Source organism: Lolium rigidum, chromosome 2 (assembly GCF_022539505.1).
Source record: "Lolium rigidum isolate FL_2022 chromosome 2, APGP_CSIRO_Lrig_0.1, whole genome shotgun sequence".
In the NCBI taxonomy this organism is placed as follows: domain Eukaryota; kingdom Viridiplantae; phylum Streptophyta; class Magnoliopsida; order Poales; family Poaceae; genus Lolium; species Lolium rigidum.
In genome coordinates this window covers 226739736-226757004 of record NC_061509.1, presented here as the reverse complement: position 1 = coordinate 226757004, position 17269 = coordinate 226739736, and the positions used below count along the sequence as shown (strand labels likewise).

Sequence of the window (17269 nt, the reverse complement as noted above, 5' to 3'; positions counted from 1 at the left end):
GTCCTTCAATCACTCGCCACCAAGTTACAAGAACTTTGTGATGAACTACAATATGCGAGAACATGAACAAGGAGTTACACGAACTCTTTGGCATGCTAAAAGCTGCTGAGATTGAGATCAAGAAAGAGCACCAAGTGTTGATGGTCAACAAGACCACCGAGTTTCAAGAAACAGGGCAAGTCTAAGGGAAAATTCAAGAAGGGTGGCAAGAAAGCTGCCACGCCTCCTGTGAAACCTAAGAACGGCCCTAAGCCCGATGCTTGAGTGCTATTACTGCAAGGAGAAGGGACACCTGGAAGCGTAATTGCTCCAAGTATCCGGCTGATCCGAAGAGCGGCCTTGTCAAGAAGAAGAAAGAAGGTATATATGATATACATGTTATAGATGTTCATTTCACTGGTTCTCGTTCTAGTACACGGGTATTTGATACTTGGTTCGGTTGCTCATATTTGTAACTCGAAACAGGAACTAAAGAATAAACGACAAGCTGCTGAAGGATGAAGTGACGATGCGCGTTGGAAACGGATCCAAGGTCAATGTGATCGCAGTCGGCACACTTCCTCTACATCTACCTTCGGGATTAGTTTTAAGCCTAAATAATTGTTATTATGTACTGCGTTGAGCATGAACATTATATCTGGATCTTGTTTAATGCAAGACGGTTATTCATTCAAGTCTGAGAATAATGGTTGTTCTATTTTTATGAATAATATCTTTTATGGTCGAGCACCACAAAAGAATGGCTTATTTCTGTTAGATCTCGATAGTAGTGATACGCATATACATAACATTGATGCTAAGCGAATTAAATTGAATGATAATTCTACTTATATGTGGCACTTTCGTCTTGGTCATATTGGAGTGAAACGCATGAAGAAACTCCATACTGATGGATTACTAGAATCACTTGACTTTGAGTCACTTGATAGATGCGAAGCATGTCCGATGGGAAAAATGACTAAGACTCCATTTTACGGTATGATGGAGCGAGCTACGACTTATTGGAAATCATACATACCGATGTGTGCGGACCAATGAGCGTAGCATCGCGCGGTGGTTATCGTTATGTTCTAACCTTCACAGATGATCTAAGTAGATATGGGTATATCTATTTCATGAAACATAAATCCGAAACTTTCGAGAAGTTTAAGGAATTCCAAAGTGAAGTAGAAAATCAACGTAACAAGAAGATTAAATTTCTACGATCCGATCGTGGAGGTGAATATCTGAGTTATGAGTTTGGCATGCATTTAAAGAAATGCGGAATACTTTCACAATTGACACCGCCGGGAACACCACAACGAAACGGTGTGTCCGAACGTCGTAATCGAACTCTCTTAGATATGGTTCGTTCTATGATGTCTCTTACTGATTTGCCGTTATCTTTTTGGAGTTATGCATTAGAGACAGCCGCATTCACTTTAAATAGAGCACCATCAAAATCCGTAGAAACGACACCGTATGAATTATGGTTTAATAAGAAACCTAAGTCGTCGTTCCTGAAAGTTTGGGGTTGCGAAGCCTATGTAAAAAAGTTACAACCGGACAAGCTAGAACCCAAAGCGGAGAAATGCGTCTTCATAGGATACCCTAAGGAAACTATAGGGTACACTTTCTATCACGGATCCGAAGGCAAAATCTTTGTTGCTAAGAACGGAACCTTTCTTGAGAAAGAATTTCTCACTAAAGAAGTGACTTGGAAGAAAAGTAGAACTCGATGAGATTGATGAATCTATACTCGTTGATCAGAGTAGCGCGAGTACCGGAAGTTGTACCTGTACCGCCTACACCGGCAACGAGAGGAAGCAAATGATAATGATCATGAAACTTCGAACGAGGAAACTACCGAACCTCGCGGATCGACAAGGGAACGTACCACTCCTGATTGGTTTGATCCTTGTCTAAATGTCATGATTGTGGATAACAATGATGAGGACCCTGCGACGTATGAAGAAGCGATGATGAGCCCGGATTCCAACAAATGGCAAGAAGCCATGAAATCCGAAATGGGATCCATGTATGATAACAAAGTATGGACTTTGGTAGACTTACATGAGAGCCGAAAGGCTGTCGAGAATAAATGGATCTTCAAGAGAAAAACAGATGCTGATGGTAATATTACTGTCTATAAAGCTCGACTTGTCGCAAAGGGTTTCCGACAAATTCAAGGAGTTGACTACGATGAGACTTTCTCACCGGTAGCGAAGCTAAAATCTGTGAGGATTTTGTTAGCAATAGCTGCATTTTTCGATTATGAGATTTGGCGAGATGGATGTCAAAACGGCATTCCTTAATGGAGACATTGAGGAAGAGTTGTATATGGTACAACCCAAAGGTTTTGTCGATCCTAAAAATGCCGACAAAGTATGCAAACTTCAGCGTTCAATCTATGGACTGAAGCAAGCATCAAGAAGTTGGAACCGACGCTTTGATAAGGTGATCAAAGACTTCGGGTTTATACGAGTGTCATGGAGAGGCTCGTATTTACAAGAAAGTGAGTGGGAGCTCCGTAGCATTCCCGATATTATATGTAGATGACATATTATTGATCGGGAATGATATAGAACTATTAAGCGAGTGTTAAGGGTTATTTGAATAATAGTTTTTCAATGAAAGACCTTGGTGAAGCATCATATATATTAGGCATCAAGATTTATAGAGATAGATCAAGACGCCTAATAGGGCTATCACAGAGTACATATCCGGACAAGATTCTAAAGAAATTTAGAATGGACGAAAGTAAGAAAGGGTTCTTACCTATGTTACCGGGCAAGGTATTGAGTAAGACTCAAGGACCGGCTACGGCGAGAAGAAAGAGAAAGGATGAATAATATCCCCTATGCCTCGGCGATAGGATCTATCATGTATGCCATGCTATGTACTAGACCGGATATAGCACATGCTTCGTTAGTTTGACTAGCAGATATCAAAGTGATCCGGGAATGGAACACTGGACAGCGGTCAAGAATATCCTGAAGTACTTGAAAAGAACTAAGGATATGTTTCTTTGTTATGGAGGTGACCAAGAGCTCGTTGTAAACGGTTACACCGATGCAAGTTGGAACACCGATCCCGATGACTCTAAGTCACAATCCGGGTACGTGTTTATATTGAATGGTGTCTGCGATGAGCTGGGCAAGCTCGAAGCGAGTGCACGGTGGCGAAGTCTTCAACGGAATCGAGTACATAGCGGCTTCAGAGGCTTCATCAGAAGCGGTATGGATGAAGAGGTTCATTGTAGAGCTCGGTGTGGTTCCTAGTGCATTGGACCCATTAATCATTTACTGTGATAACATGGGTGCCATCGCCAATGCACAAGAACCAAGGTCACACAAGAGGCTGAAGCATATCAAGCTGCGTTACCACTCGATTCGCGAGTACATCGAAGATGGAGAAGTAAAGATTTGCAAAGTACACACTGATCTGAATGTAGCAGATCCGTTGACTAAAGCTCTCCCTAGGGCGAAGCATGACCAACACCGAATGCCATGGGTGTTAGGTATATTACTATGTAATCTAGATTATTGACTCTAGTGCAAGTGGGAGATCGAAGGAGATATGCCCTAGAGGCAATAATAAAGTGGTTATTATTTATATCTTTATGTTTATGATAAATGTTTATATATCATGCTAGAATTGTATTAACCGAAACATTAGTACATGTGTGATATGTAGACAACAAGAAGTCCCTAGTATGCCTCTTAAACTAGCTTGTTGATTAATGGATGATTAGTTTCATAATCATGAACATTGGATGTTATTAATAACAAGGTTATATCATTATATGAATGATGTAATGGACACACCCAATTAAGCGTAGCATAAGATCTCGTCATTAAGTTATTTGCTATAAGCTTTCGATTCATAGTTACCTAGTCCTTATGACCATGAGATCATGTAAATCACTTATACCGGAAAGGTACTTTGATTACACCAAACACCACTGCGTAAATGGGTGGCTATAAAGGTGGGATTAAGTATCCGGAAAGTATGAGTTGAGGCATATGGATCAATAGTGGGATTTGTCCATCCCGATGACGGATAGATATACTCCGGGCCCTCTCGGTGGAATGTCGTCTAATGTCTTGCAAGCATATGAATGAGTTCATAAGAGACCACATACCACGGTACGAGTAAAGAGTACTTGTCTGGAGACGAGGTTGAACAAGGTATAGAGTGATACCGAAGATCAAACCTCGGACAAGTAAAATATCGCGAGACAAAGGGAATTGGTAATGTATGTGAATGGTTCATTCGATCACTAAAGTCATCGTTGAATATGTGGGAGCCATTATGGATCTCCAGATCCCGCTATTGGTTATTGGTCAGAGTGAGTACTCAACCATGTCCGCATAGTTCTCGAACCGTAGGGTGACACACTTAAAGTTGGATGTTGAAATGGTAGTTCTTGAATATGGAATGAAGTTCGAATATTTGTTCGGAGTCCCGGATGAGATCCCGGACATCACGAGGAGTTCCGGAATGGTCCGGAGAATAAGATTCATATATAGGATGTCATTTTATGTGAAATAAAATGTCGCGGAAGGTTCTATGGAAGGTTCTAGAAGGTTCTAGAAAAGTCCGGAAGAAACCACCAAGGAAGGTGGAGTCCACAAGGGACTCCACCTCCATGGCCGGCCAGCCCTAGATGGGGTGGAGTCCCAAGTGGACTCCACCATAGGGGGCCGGCCACCCCCACATGGGAGGTGGGAATCCCACCTTTGGGTGGGAGTCCTAGTTGGGCTAGGATTGCCCCCTCCTATGGAAGGTTTTGGTTTCGGGTCTTATTCGAAGACTTGGACACCAACACTTGGGTTCCACCTATATAATGAGGGGCATAGGGGAGGGGGCCGGCCACACCAAAGCCACCACCTTGGCCGCACCCCTTGGAGGCCGGCCACCCCCTCTCCCCAAACCCTAGCCGCCCCACTCCTCCTTCTTCCCTGCACGCTTAGCGAAGCTCCGCCGGGATTCTCCACCGCCTCCGACACCACGCCGTCGTGCTGTCGGATTCAAGAGGAGCTACTACTTCCGCTGCCCGCTGGAACGGGGAGGTGGACGTCGTCTTCATCAACAACCGAACGTGTGACCGAGTACGGAGGTGCTGCCCGTTCGTGGCGCCGGAACCGATCGTGATCAAGATCTTCTACGCGCTTTTGCAAGCGGCAAGTGAACGTCTACCGCAGCAACAAGAGCCTCATCTTGTAGGCTTTGGAATCTCTTCAAGGGTGAGACTCGATACCCCCTCGTTGCTACCGTCTTCTAGATTGCATCTTGGCTTGGATTGCGTGTTCGCGGTAGGAAAATTTTTGTTTTCTATGCAACGTTATCCTACAGTGATGACCCTTGTTGCTTGGTCTCATATTTGCTCACTTAAGAATATTAAATGTTTGCCATAGTAGCATTTAAATTGTTCCCACTAATTATTAAATCATATGAGAGGTATCCCTCTCATTTAAACCTTTGTCTCAAGTAATTCTACATGAGGTAGAGACCATGGTCTATTAACTCTCATATGGAATTATTTGATGATATTAAATCATTACTATGTTGGTATTAAATTGCATGAGGTGTATTCCCTCATTTAAATCATGTTTCTCAAATAATAAGTGTGAAGTGTTGACCTTAGTCAACATGTGCTCATACCTTAGTATTTGAGGAAATTAAACCTTAACAAGATTCAATGAGAGGAGATTAGTTCTCCAAACAAATAAATAGAAACATTAATTAATATTTGTAATGAGAGGAAATTATTTTTCTTTAAAAGGAAAACAAAGTCAACCAACATGATAATAATAGGGTGATGCTAGAATAGCTCGTGTGAGCCATTTGTGTGATTAGTCTAGCACTTAAGTATTGTTTGGTGATTGTATCCTCGTATTCGTTTATAGACGCTAGTACCGAAGGCTACGAAGGGGACGACGAGAACATCTACGGAGAAGAAGGAGGAACATTTTGATCCATACACCAACCAAGGCAAGCTAGACTAATGCAAGTTATAATGTTGCAAGCTAACACTCTTGCAAGTCCCAAGTGCAAAGCTCTACCAGAGCAAGGCACCATCACCATTTATTTTTATGTTCAATAAACCTATCCCATTTTTACCGTGCAATTATTTTGCTTATTGTATTTCAAAGCTTGTTTTTGATTTATGATTCACTTGGGCTAGAATAGAACAAGAGCATCAAATTTAGCCTAAAGCAAACAAAGCTAGATAGCACCCCTCATGACTAGTTGCTATTGCTAAAGAAATAAAATTGACTACTCTAGATGGGAACATGTGAAATGAAATGACTTTGAAAACCTTGGAATGAGGACTCATTCTATTGAAAGATTTTGAAGGTGAATATGACTTGTGAATGACTTGGTGAATTTTACAAAAACTGATGGTTGGGTTCGGATGCGATACCATTCCAATTTACAAGTACCCCCACAATACCTGATTATGGGTAGGGCTTAACTGGAAGTTTATGTGTCTTAGTATGAGTTCCCTCTAAACAAGCGTCATCGGGGTTATGCCAAGAGCTGCCTCCACAACACAAAAGAAACGACGTTAAATATGAGGTGAATGTCCGGCCCACGCCCTGTGCAGTTCCCGGGTTGACTGCGGTTTCCACCGGGAGGCCAAGCTCATGGGGAGAGGTGCTCATACTAGCATATATAAGTGAAAGGTTATGGTTGATGATCCGCGTATCGTGTTACGATGATTCGGGGTTTATCCTCGACGGATGTAATCAAAAGTTGTGGCACAAGAGTACAACCTCTGCAGAGTGTAAACCTATTCGAATAGCCGCGTCCACGGTTAAGGACGGTTGGAAAGGCCATACTTGTCCCGTCATCAGACCATTTTCAAAAATGTGACATATGACTTGTGTTTTAAATTTGGAAAGGTGAAGGGTGAATTGGAATTAAAACACAACCGAGTTGTGGGAATGACACTAATGTTCCCACTTGGGTTAGTCTAGTGATTCAAGCATCTTTACTAAATGTTTATGAAATAAACTTGGCTTTATGCAAATAAACCTAGAGCTTAGTATTCCCTTACTAGAATTGATAGTTCTTACACTAGTAGTAGTCTGCGAGTACTTTAAAGTACTCATGGCTTTGTCCCTGGCTATTCAAATGGCCAGACTTTGAAGGAGAACAACAGTACGAGGAAGGTGGACAACAGGACTTCTACGACAACTAGGACTGCTCCTGACGTCAAGCGTTGGCCTGTGGATTAGATAGCCACTACTACTTCGCTTCCGCTATTTGTGATGTTCGTTGATCAATAGATCAACTACTATTGTAAATTTGGATCATGTGATCTACCTTTGTAAGACGATTATGTGTTGTAATAAATGATGACTCTATGATATTCAACTATTATGTCTCGCAACAACAATATTCCTGGGATTGCGATGTATGGCATAATAGGCATCTGGACTTAAAAATCCGGGTGTTGACAGTTACCTCGAGCGAAAGGAGAGCTAATCGTCCGATGATTGGCCTGGTCCATAGGGGTTAGACGACTCGAAGGCCCGTACAGAGGGAGCCCAATCCACAGACTGCACGGCATACAAGCTTCGCCGGCGCGGGAGAACAAACCAAATAAGGGGTCAGCCTACTCTAAATCCGGCCGAAATAGAAGAAAAAACGGCAAGCTTCAGGCGTTCATACCCTCACGTCGATGTTTCTTCGGGAGTGGGAATCACCTCAAGGGATTTTTGCTCCTTCGGTGCCTTACTCCTCCGCGGCGCAGGCATAGCAGAAATGACGGCGCAAGTGTCTCTGGATCCGACATATGAAGGAGCCGACAAAATTGTCCAGATAAAAGTTAAATAAAGTAAACCAAATAGGCGAGGAAACTGCATGGACAGTAATACCAAACATTCAATCTTAGTAAATTTATACATACCCAGAATCAATACAGACAACCTTAATTTGGGGCCAAGCGGCAGGATCAACCTGGTTTACATCCCAGCGTAGGACTGTGTACGAATTTCCAAGATCTAGGAGGGAGCTGGAGCAGAAAAACATGTAAAATCCTAACAAAGAACTAACAACAAATCTCACTTATTTATTTAGATCAAGGTCAAGTGCTCCAGGCCATTCACCCAAGTGCAGATGCGGACATGATCAAATTTGTTCCAATGATTAAAAGGGTGAAATAAACCATTAATAATGAGATTGCAAGGCATGTATTTAAGAAATAATGCTTGTAAGTAGCTTACCTGGATCGCTTTCAGACTGCAGGATGCGCACTGCGCACACAATAGAACGATGTTGTTCACCATTCACATCTAGGCAGCAGAATGCGCTTAGAGATCCGAGACGAAGCGGTGAAGAGCAAAGCAGTGATGAGGTGTTGGTGGACTTCTAGGGATGGATCTTTAAGGGCTCTTCTGTATTTTTTGAGCCATTGCCTCCTATAAGCCGAGGACTGAATCCAGGCACTTTTCAGCGTCCTCTTTTGCATCCTCGAGCATTTGTATCCTTCTCATCTCGGGTCTAAGAAATGATCCCCGTCAACAGAAGAGGTGGATGAACTGGTCGACGCAGGGTCGTCGACAAAACCATCTCCCTTCTCAAGTTATTCGTCTTCAATAGTACAATGGAGACGTCCACCTGCCTATTAGGTTGGGTTTGGAGTTATAGGAATAGCTGAATTATTAGTTTTCGAGCTTCATTGTGAACTTCTAGCTCTGAACTAACCAATGTAATGCTTAGTGCTGTTTGGTGCGTTATTTGTCATGAAATGATTTCAATATCTTACCTTCTTTTCTTTTTGTTCTATTCAGATCAATCAGATTTTGGCCTAATAATACTACCTCTTTGCATGCTGCACCAGATGATTCTTTTGAACACTTCTGACTATGTGGACGCACGGCAAATAAGGCAACTCTGCGATTTAGCATTTCTGCATCAACATTGCACACTTTTGGACACCAGTTTATACCAATATTAGGTGAGGGATTTTTGAACCGTCTCTCTGATGGTAATTTTGTTTTTCTCAGAGCTCTTCTCAGACACCACCGCCAGTCCACCCCCTTCCCTACCACGCTCACGCCTCCCCTCGGTGTATGTTGATTTCAGGCTGGTGCACTTCAGTAGAGGGTCAAGATGGAGAGCAGATGGAAATGGCACTTACATCCACAAGGCCGCTCTATTATCTTTCTGGCCAGATGACTCCAAAGGAGTAGCTCCCGTATTGCAGGCAAGGTTGAACTCACTATTTTGGTGGCCAAATGTGATCAGTACTACTGTAGTATATTTGATGCGTCGAAGGCATTTGCACATAGGACAAGGGATCTGCCTGCACTGTTACAGTTGAGTTGACCATGGGGACACACACCATGAATTGGTTTTCCTTCTTCACTTTTCCCCCTGTTCTGTATCACCATTAGTAGGTCAACTTTGACCTCGTGAATAAATTAGTATCTTTCCAGAGCTTTTATACAAAATCATGGTAAATTTGGGTAATCAAAATAAAATTGTGTAATTAGTATCAGTCCGGAGCATTGTACAAAACCATTTTCAGATATTTCATGTAACATCCTGTTCCCTGGAATTGTACGGGCAGCCTCTTTTGTGAAGCTTGTTAGACAAATCATGTAGTTATGTGCATAGAGGTTGTTTGGTTGCTGCCTGGTCGGATGCCTCGTGACAATTGATGATCTATGTTTGTTTTCGAAGCTGTTTTTTATTCTTATGTTTCTTTCCATGACTATCTTCTCAAAGGTAGTAACTATGCACATATGTTCTTTCTATTTTAGTATGAACTCCTGCCTTAGTTATGTTTGTATGATGAAATAACTTTGAGTTCCTTTTCTGCATCTTCAGTGAAGAACAACTAAGAATGGGCAATTTTTTCAAATAGCGGTGACATATTGTGTATTCACCCTATGTACTTGCTGTATCCAGATGAACGTGTCATGAAGCAAAAGGAAGTAAATTGAAAAGTCTGAAGTAGCTTTAGTGCAATTTCGGAAGTAAAATTATTATCTATACTATGCCATCATGTTAGAGTGGTTTCTATAAATAAATATTAAATCTTACAAAAAAAATCACACATGGGAATTGACAATGGATGATTAGTTAAGTCTGAAAACAAAATAAGTACCAAAATGCTTTTATCTTCTCCAATAGGATTATGTATTCGAAATAAAACAAGTTGCATGTCCATTTTACAGAGTGTGAAATGCTGCAACTATATGCCATTGTTGCCATGTCCTTCTTGAATGTAATACTATCGATCAATGCATCAACGAGATTATATTGTATTGATCTATGGTGAACCAATTTGGAATTTGTGTTTTTGACGCATATTGCTTGCAGCAAGACATTTGAGAAATATTTAGATTTGCCTATTAGGATAAACAGAAGGTGGATTTTGTAAACAAAACCATGACATCAATGCACTGTAATACGAACCATTCAAATTCTAATATGAACCTTAGTGCTCAGTTACTCATATACCATCAGTTATATTCGAAGTCTCAGCAATTACGTTTTCGAGATGGACGGGCGCGGCAAAGCGCGCTTTCATGGTCTAAAAAAAGGCTCTAAAAAAAATGCACGCGTTGCCGCGCCCGCCCATCTCCAAAAGGTTATGGGTTTTTAATTAACAGAAATATTGATAGAAACAATGAAAATACTTGAGATGCAAAGTTTCGATTTGACCATTTTTTATTATGGTGTTTGGATATGATTGTGGGGCATATTTGTTTACAAAATCAGGTAGTTGCACTGTAAAAAAATAACAAGGAATTCATGTCAAGAAGATAATTTCCAAATTGATTCAAAATATCGTTGGTGCAGTGAGCTATCGTGATATTGCATGACATAACGATATGGCAACACTGGCATAGGTCATTTGATTGAGTTATTTTACACTCTGCAGACTGGAAATGTCACTTCTATAATGTTTAGAATACATAATCCTGTAAAAGAACAAAACGTATTCCATCATTTTGTTTTGTTGTTAATTTTAGTTAATCATCCACGTTGTCAATCCCATGTGTGAAAAAAAACAGTTAACACAGATTTTAAAAAATCATTGTAAAATGCTGGAACAATTTAAATTATAACTTAATTTGTTTGACAAATTGCACTGTAGCTGCTGGAGAGCTCATCTGTTTTATTTGCTTCAGCTGCACACAATTACATAGAGAAAAAGCAGTATGTACATAAGAAACATAGGCAACGAAGTAAACCAGCCTTGAAAACAAGCACGCTTCAGCCAGGCAAGCTTGTTTTGCTCAAGGCAGCAATCAAACATCCTCAAGGAAAATATCTAGAAATGATTTTGTACAATGCTCTCGACAGATGCTAATTACAAAATTCATATTATCATTCCGAAGTATGGAGGTTAAGATTGTTTATCCATTAATGAATTGCATCAATGCAATTTATACTCCAGCCCAAGATCAGAAGGGAAAATTGATATAGTAACTTATGTCAAAACAGCCACAGGAGTCTCTGTTATCACCGGTGCTTAATTAGAAATTTCATGCTACTGTATGTGTGTATGTGGAGCATGCTTGGATGGTATCAAACAAGCATGGAACTTTGATCCATGGGATCAAAGTATGGATGCTTTTTATATATGGACGGGATCTACATCAAGCGATCGATATGACATCAATGGTGCTATTGACTTCATCAGGGAGCTGCCCATGGTGTTGGAGGCAAAAAGAAAAAGTTGCGGTGGCTGCACACTACCTTCAAGTTATCTTGCAACTAAACTGAACAAACCACATAATTGAGCTTTGATCCTTGTGAACAGATAGCTTTTGTTAAGTTATATACCTTGAGGTCGCATCACTGCGGCTGAAACTGCATAGAAAGCATTCTTGTAATCTTCTTACTTTGTGTCAGGTTACGCTAGATGGATCAATCTGTGTTGAGCAATTCTACAAATGCCCAGCTTTTGGAAGGGTATTCTTAAGGTCGTCTGGAAGCGCGGTGGATGCGGGAATAGTAAATAAGATAATGGGGGCAGGATCAGTACTAGAACTCTTTCATCCAACCTGCTGCCTAATGTAATTCTGGCCGATCAAGAGCTTGAAGCTCACAAGTTTTCTTTTCTGTTTGCTCATCGCCATTGTGGTTGTGCATTAGAGTGGAGTTATTCCTGCAGTGCACCCTTGGACACGTTTGAGAACTCAACTCACGCTCGACTCATCTATCCTTTGCAAGTTTGCATTAATATTCCTAACAAGGTACATAAGATTCTGCATTACATCTTCTCTATCTACTTGTTATCTTACCTATTCTGAAGGTCACTGATTGTATGGATCTTCTTCTTGATATTAAATCAGTAAACAATTAATATTTAATTGAACGATTTGTGCTGGAGTTTTTACGTTGCTGTAGAGAAGCTGTTTGATGTAAGTACAATAAGCCTGGAGATCATTGTTATTAAATAAATATATTAACTGCTCTGGTCATACTTTGGAAATTTGGAGTTGAAATAATGCCAATAATAAGAAGAGTCTTATTATGTATCTTATGCGTAGGACTAGCAGATGTCATTCTATCATTGACGTTCATTTATCATTATTTTTTTGCAGCAGCATGTACGATAACAGGAGATTACAGTTTTGCTGCTCAGGAAAAAACTTTGGAGATAACGTTATGGGAAGAAGTAGCTGAAGTGAAATAATTTTGTTCTGTCTGAAAGTTTACCCAAACTATTCCAAAACACTTGTTGGACCGGATTCTTTACTGTCTTATTATCTTTCTTGGTGCAGCACGAGATTACTCGAGAAGCAGACAAGTTACAAGTGTTGGCACTCCTGCCTTGAGTTGTGTAGAATTTATATTTTTCTCAATTGAACCCAGTATAGTTGGTAGAAATGGTTTTTCAAATATGTTTTTTTTTGAACAATATGCTCTCAGGATTTGGAACAAAACTTTCTAATCTTGTGTTTATGTTTCAACTATAAAAATTATCATTTTTTCCCGCTCGTCTTACAAATCGGTCACTCAGCCCTGACTTCATGACTCATTGACATGCCTGCATCTACCCCATCCAATTTCAACGGGATGAACCGACGTATGTGGCAAACTATAGGAATTGGGAGACAATTAAATATAATCAAATAGTAAAAAAATATTTTGATTTTTTTGATAAACGGTCGTCTTGTACTTCCTAAATTCAAATGGTTAGATTTTTCAATGGATTTAGTGCCATATCTAATAGCATGTTTTATGTGTACCAGTATATTTAGTTGTCTTCCTTCACTGCCAATATTGTTTTATATGCTCAACCTGTATATCTTAAGAAGCTAGATATAGCTTAGTTTTGATTCTCCCTTCTGACCTCCTTTCAAGTCTAATTTATCTGTGATATATTTTGGATTTCCTGGTATCACCAAATCTTTAGCAATATTCGTGTATAGTCCATGCCAGCCTGTCTGCACTGTTTCGTTCCCTTTTGTTCCACAAAAGTTTCTCTTAATTTACATGTTTTTCCCGTATGACTATGGGGTTATACCGATGAGAGGGGAGTTTGAAACTTATTTAGGAGTAGTTTTCATTGCCCTGATGCATCTTTTGATAATCACACAGTGGTACAATGGTATGTTTCTGCTTCATTTATGCATCATGCATTTTGAGTAGTTTACAATGTTATGTTTCTGCTTCATTTATGCATAATGCATTTTGAATTGTTCTTATAGGTAGTTATTAATGTAATGGTGTTGCTTTTCTTTCTTGGAACATGCACTTGGATCTAAGCAATAGAATCTCAGTACCTGCTGCAAGATGGTCGGAGCCTTTCCTCTTGGATTGGGTTCATGTAATGGAAACAACCATTACATGAAAAAATATTTAAAGCAGATAGATGTCTTCGTTGTTTCATGGCTGGCCCAATTTACTTCGGATCCAGATTTGTTAAGGCCTAGGATCAAGCCTGACTGTAGAAATAATATAGATTCCTTTTATAAGAGAGCTTAGAATGTAAGTCTCAAAAATGTAGGCTTCCGAAATGGGACTTTTTAAATATGTTGTAAGAGCACTAGGAGCCTATCATGCTGTAGTTTCCTCAAAAAATGGTGTTGTTTTTCATCCGAGGTCCGAACTGGTATGGTCCAGCTGAGAAGTTTGTTCATATTTCACATGCTTACCCTTTATTGTGAGATCACAACATGTCACGTGCACTAGGATGGAAGAGGATGTATTCAAATGGTACTATCTTTGGTAGCCTTCTGGCTATATTGTATACTGGAATGAGAAATATGAGCTGAAGACAAAGGTGCCTAGAAAGATGTTGTTTGTGGTCTGAATAAAGTTTGATGTAATCACCTCACTAACCCATCATGGCTTAAGCTTTTCACCAAGTGTTTGACATGTAATTTGTTTGTGATTTGTCATGAAACAAAATCAGAGATGGACTTCTCTGGTTACTTAATTTATTGTGAAACATATGAATGAAACATGTTGGCTATTTTATCATGGCTTAAGCTTTTCACCAAGTGTTTGACATATGACTGAAACATGTTGGCTATTTTATAAAAAAAAATAGGAGTTACTATTACTGAGCTTCATCATATAAAGAACTTAACTAGATGCAATATTTATATCATCGTTTGACACAGTCATTTGGAGAAGTTTGACACAATCATCGTTTGACACAATTCATTTGCAGTGTTCAGTGGTAGAAGTTCAGTGTATAGATTTTAGTGTAGCATTTGTGGTATTAAATTCTCGAAGCAACAATTCGAAGCATTGTTCTTCCTTTATTTAGTGGTTTCAAAGATGGACGGGCGCGGCAATGCGCGCTTTCCTAGTCCGCGGAAACGATAATAACACATTTTTAGCACAACGAAAATCAAAATAAATTGTCTACTACTGAGGCCTCAAGTATTTCCTTTTGCCTGCAATATTGAAAAACTAACTACACTACATACGGTCTGACCCAAGAGGTCAAAGCTGCTTCTAGAAACAACATATAGTAGTATTGAACAAACATACTGAGTTCAGCGAAGCATAATGTATGTAAGGAGACAAGAACACCAACTCATCGATCTGAGGCTGATACGCACCATCTTCTCCTAAGAAAAACACATGTCCACAAATAAGAAAATACATCTCCAACCCATCATGTACCCGAATAAATCCACACTAAGTTCAATTTCTGAGTTTCAATCCGCCAACGCTATAATTTCTCTAGAAGGCTATCAACCTTTCGTGCGCTTATTTATCATCTACTTTTTTTGCATATCAGTTCAGTGGTGCCCTATCTAAATTCTAAACCTGCATTCAACGTTGTCCAATTAAAAAATGAACTACAGTTAACTATTTGATGGAGGAGTTGAATTTAGACAAAACTTGTTGTTTACTAATCTCTTGCTAATTCAGTTTTTCATATTTTTTCAAATTCCCTTATGATAAATACACAACTATGCAGTTCACTGCTGATGAAACGTCAAATTCTCCTTAAACTCGTGCTCGCATGTAGCAGCAAATTAAGATGATCTTTGGCAATTCTGATGCTTTGGTGTCAATGGATATTCTTCAGTTTAATTGACTATGATTAAGTGCTCTTTGTGCTAACTTCTAAAAGATTTTTAAATTTTGCTCATTCATATTGTCCCCAGTGAAAATGCTTGGGAGTATTTTCAGTGGTTATGGAAAATCTGTAGATAATGGCCTACTTGTTTTCAGCGGCCACGTGAAATTTATAGAGAGTGCCCACCAATTTGGCAACAGGCACACTTGGATAGCTTGTTAAAATTTACAGGAGATTTGGGAACACAGAAAATTTTGACGTTGCTTTGTTAATCTTGTGCATGATCTATGAATGCCAAGGAATGTACTTACCCGGAAGAAAGTATTTAAGACAGGCATATCTACGATTGATGCCATGGATGATTCAATACCATAATCTGAAAATTCCTCTATTTTCTTTTGTTGATATTGTCCACTTCTGATTATTCATGTTTTACCCATTTTTTGTTGGGTTCTAAACAATCCCGTGCCAGTTAATACATAAGATTTTGGAAACACAAATTTCATTGCTTTGTTAATCTGGAGCATATCCATCAAAGCGAACGGTCAAACTTAATTAAAACTACTTACGTGTGCTGATTTTTTTTACATTCCATGTTAGCAGGTTGATCTGTTATTTTCTTGCTACTATTGAAATAGCAATGAGATTCATGGACGACGGTTGAGCTTTGAGTGAACAAGCCTCAAGGTGTGTGCACATTTTGGAAATTTTATTAAGCCTGACTGTTCTGTCAGATCTTCTGAAGCACCTTCAAATTTTATTATTACCACTTTCAGGCAATTTTCCTTATTTCAGTTACGGATATGTAGGCTTCCACGAATAGTGATTGAAGAGTTTACTCCGCATCATAGAAATTTTCATGTAGCATACTCACTTGTTTGAGTTTACTTACATAAATCGATGTGCATGCCAGCTTTAGCAACTTAATCCATCATAATACTGATATGCATATTGTTTCTTTCAATTGGACAATCACGATTGCTGTTTATTTAACCATTTGAACAAGTTTAGCATATTATCCCACATAAGCTGAATCATCCCAAAGGAGTTGGCTAAATGTATTAATTCCATTTATCAGTGAAAGCTTAAGTATAATCCATGGTGATCTCCACACAAATTAATATTACTTCCAAACTTACAGCTACGATGCACCCACTAACAGATTCAGGGCGAGCACCCTTTGGGGTGGTACTCTATTTGATAAGATAGGTTCACCTTCTGTATGTTGGAAATGGCTCCTACGTCATGAAAGGGATTATAGTTTTTTCAGTCATGTATGCCAAAGATCAAGTTTATAATATATGCAACTATCTTCTTTTTCTAAAAAATCGTATGTACGACTTTAGAAACTTATTCCCACTTGGTAATTTGTAAGTGGTTATCCTTTAGCTCTGAGCTTATCTTGGTGGTTTGTTTTCCCAATATCTTGGGGATTAGGGTTACCATTTCTCCTCTCACGGCACGGCACGGCCCCTCTCTCTCCAATATACAGTTTTTTTCTTTTTTTGAGGAGACTCTCTCCGATATACAGTACTAGCACAAATGTCCGTGCGTTGCCACGGGATAAAAAAATTTACTCACCGGCAACAATTATTTATGTCTATAAATGTGTGTGAAACATAAGTAATGTGATTCCCGTTTATGTATGGATGAATATTGACTCTCTCAAATGTCATGTCCTGCGGCCTCTTTTTCCACTCCACCTCTCCAACCAGTCATTTTCCCTTAGCTACTCAAGGATTTCGGTGTGGTTTAACCTTGGAGGGTGCT

The 17269-nt window shown here is 39.6% G+C and overlaps 1 long non-coding RNA gene across 1 annotated transcript; it reads left to right on the top strand.

The window, feature by feature from the left end:
* Nucleotides 1–11606: 11606 nt before the first annotated feature.
* LOC124688252 lies at nucleotides 11607–12866 on the top strand. The gene is made up of 2 exons (XR_006998468.1): nucleotides 11607–12206; nucleotides 12558–12866. It is a non-coding gene; the product is annotated as an uncharacterized LOC124688252 (long non-coding RNA).
* Nucleotides 12867–17269: the final 4403 nt, after the last annotated feature.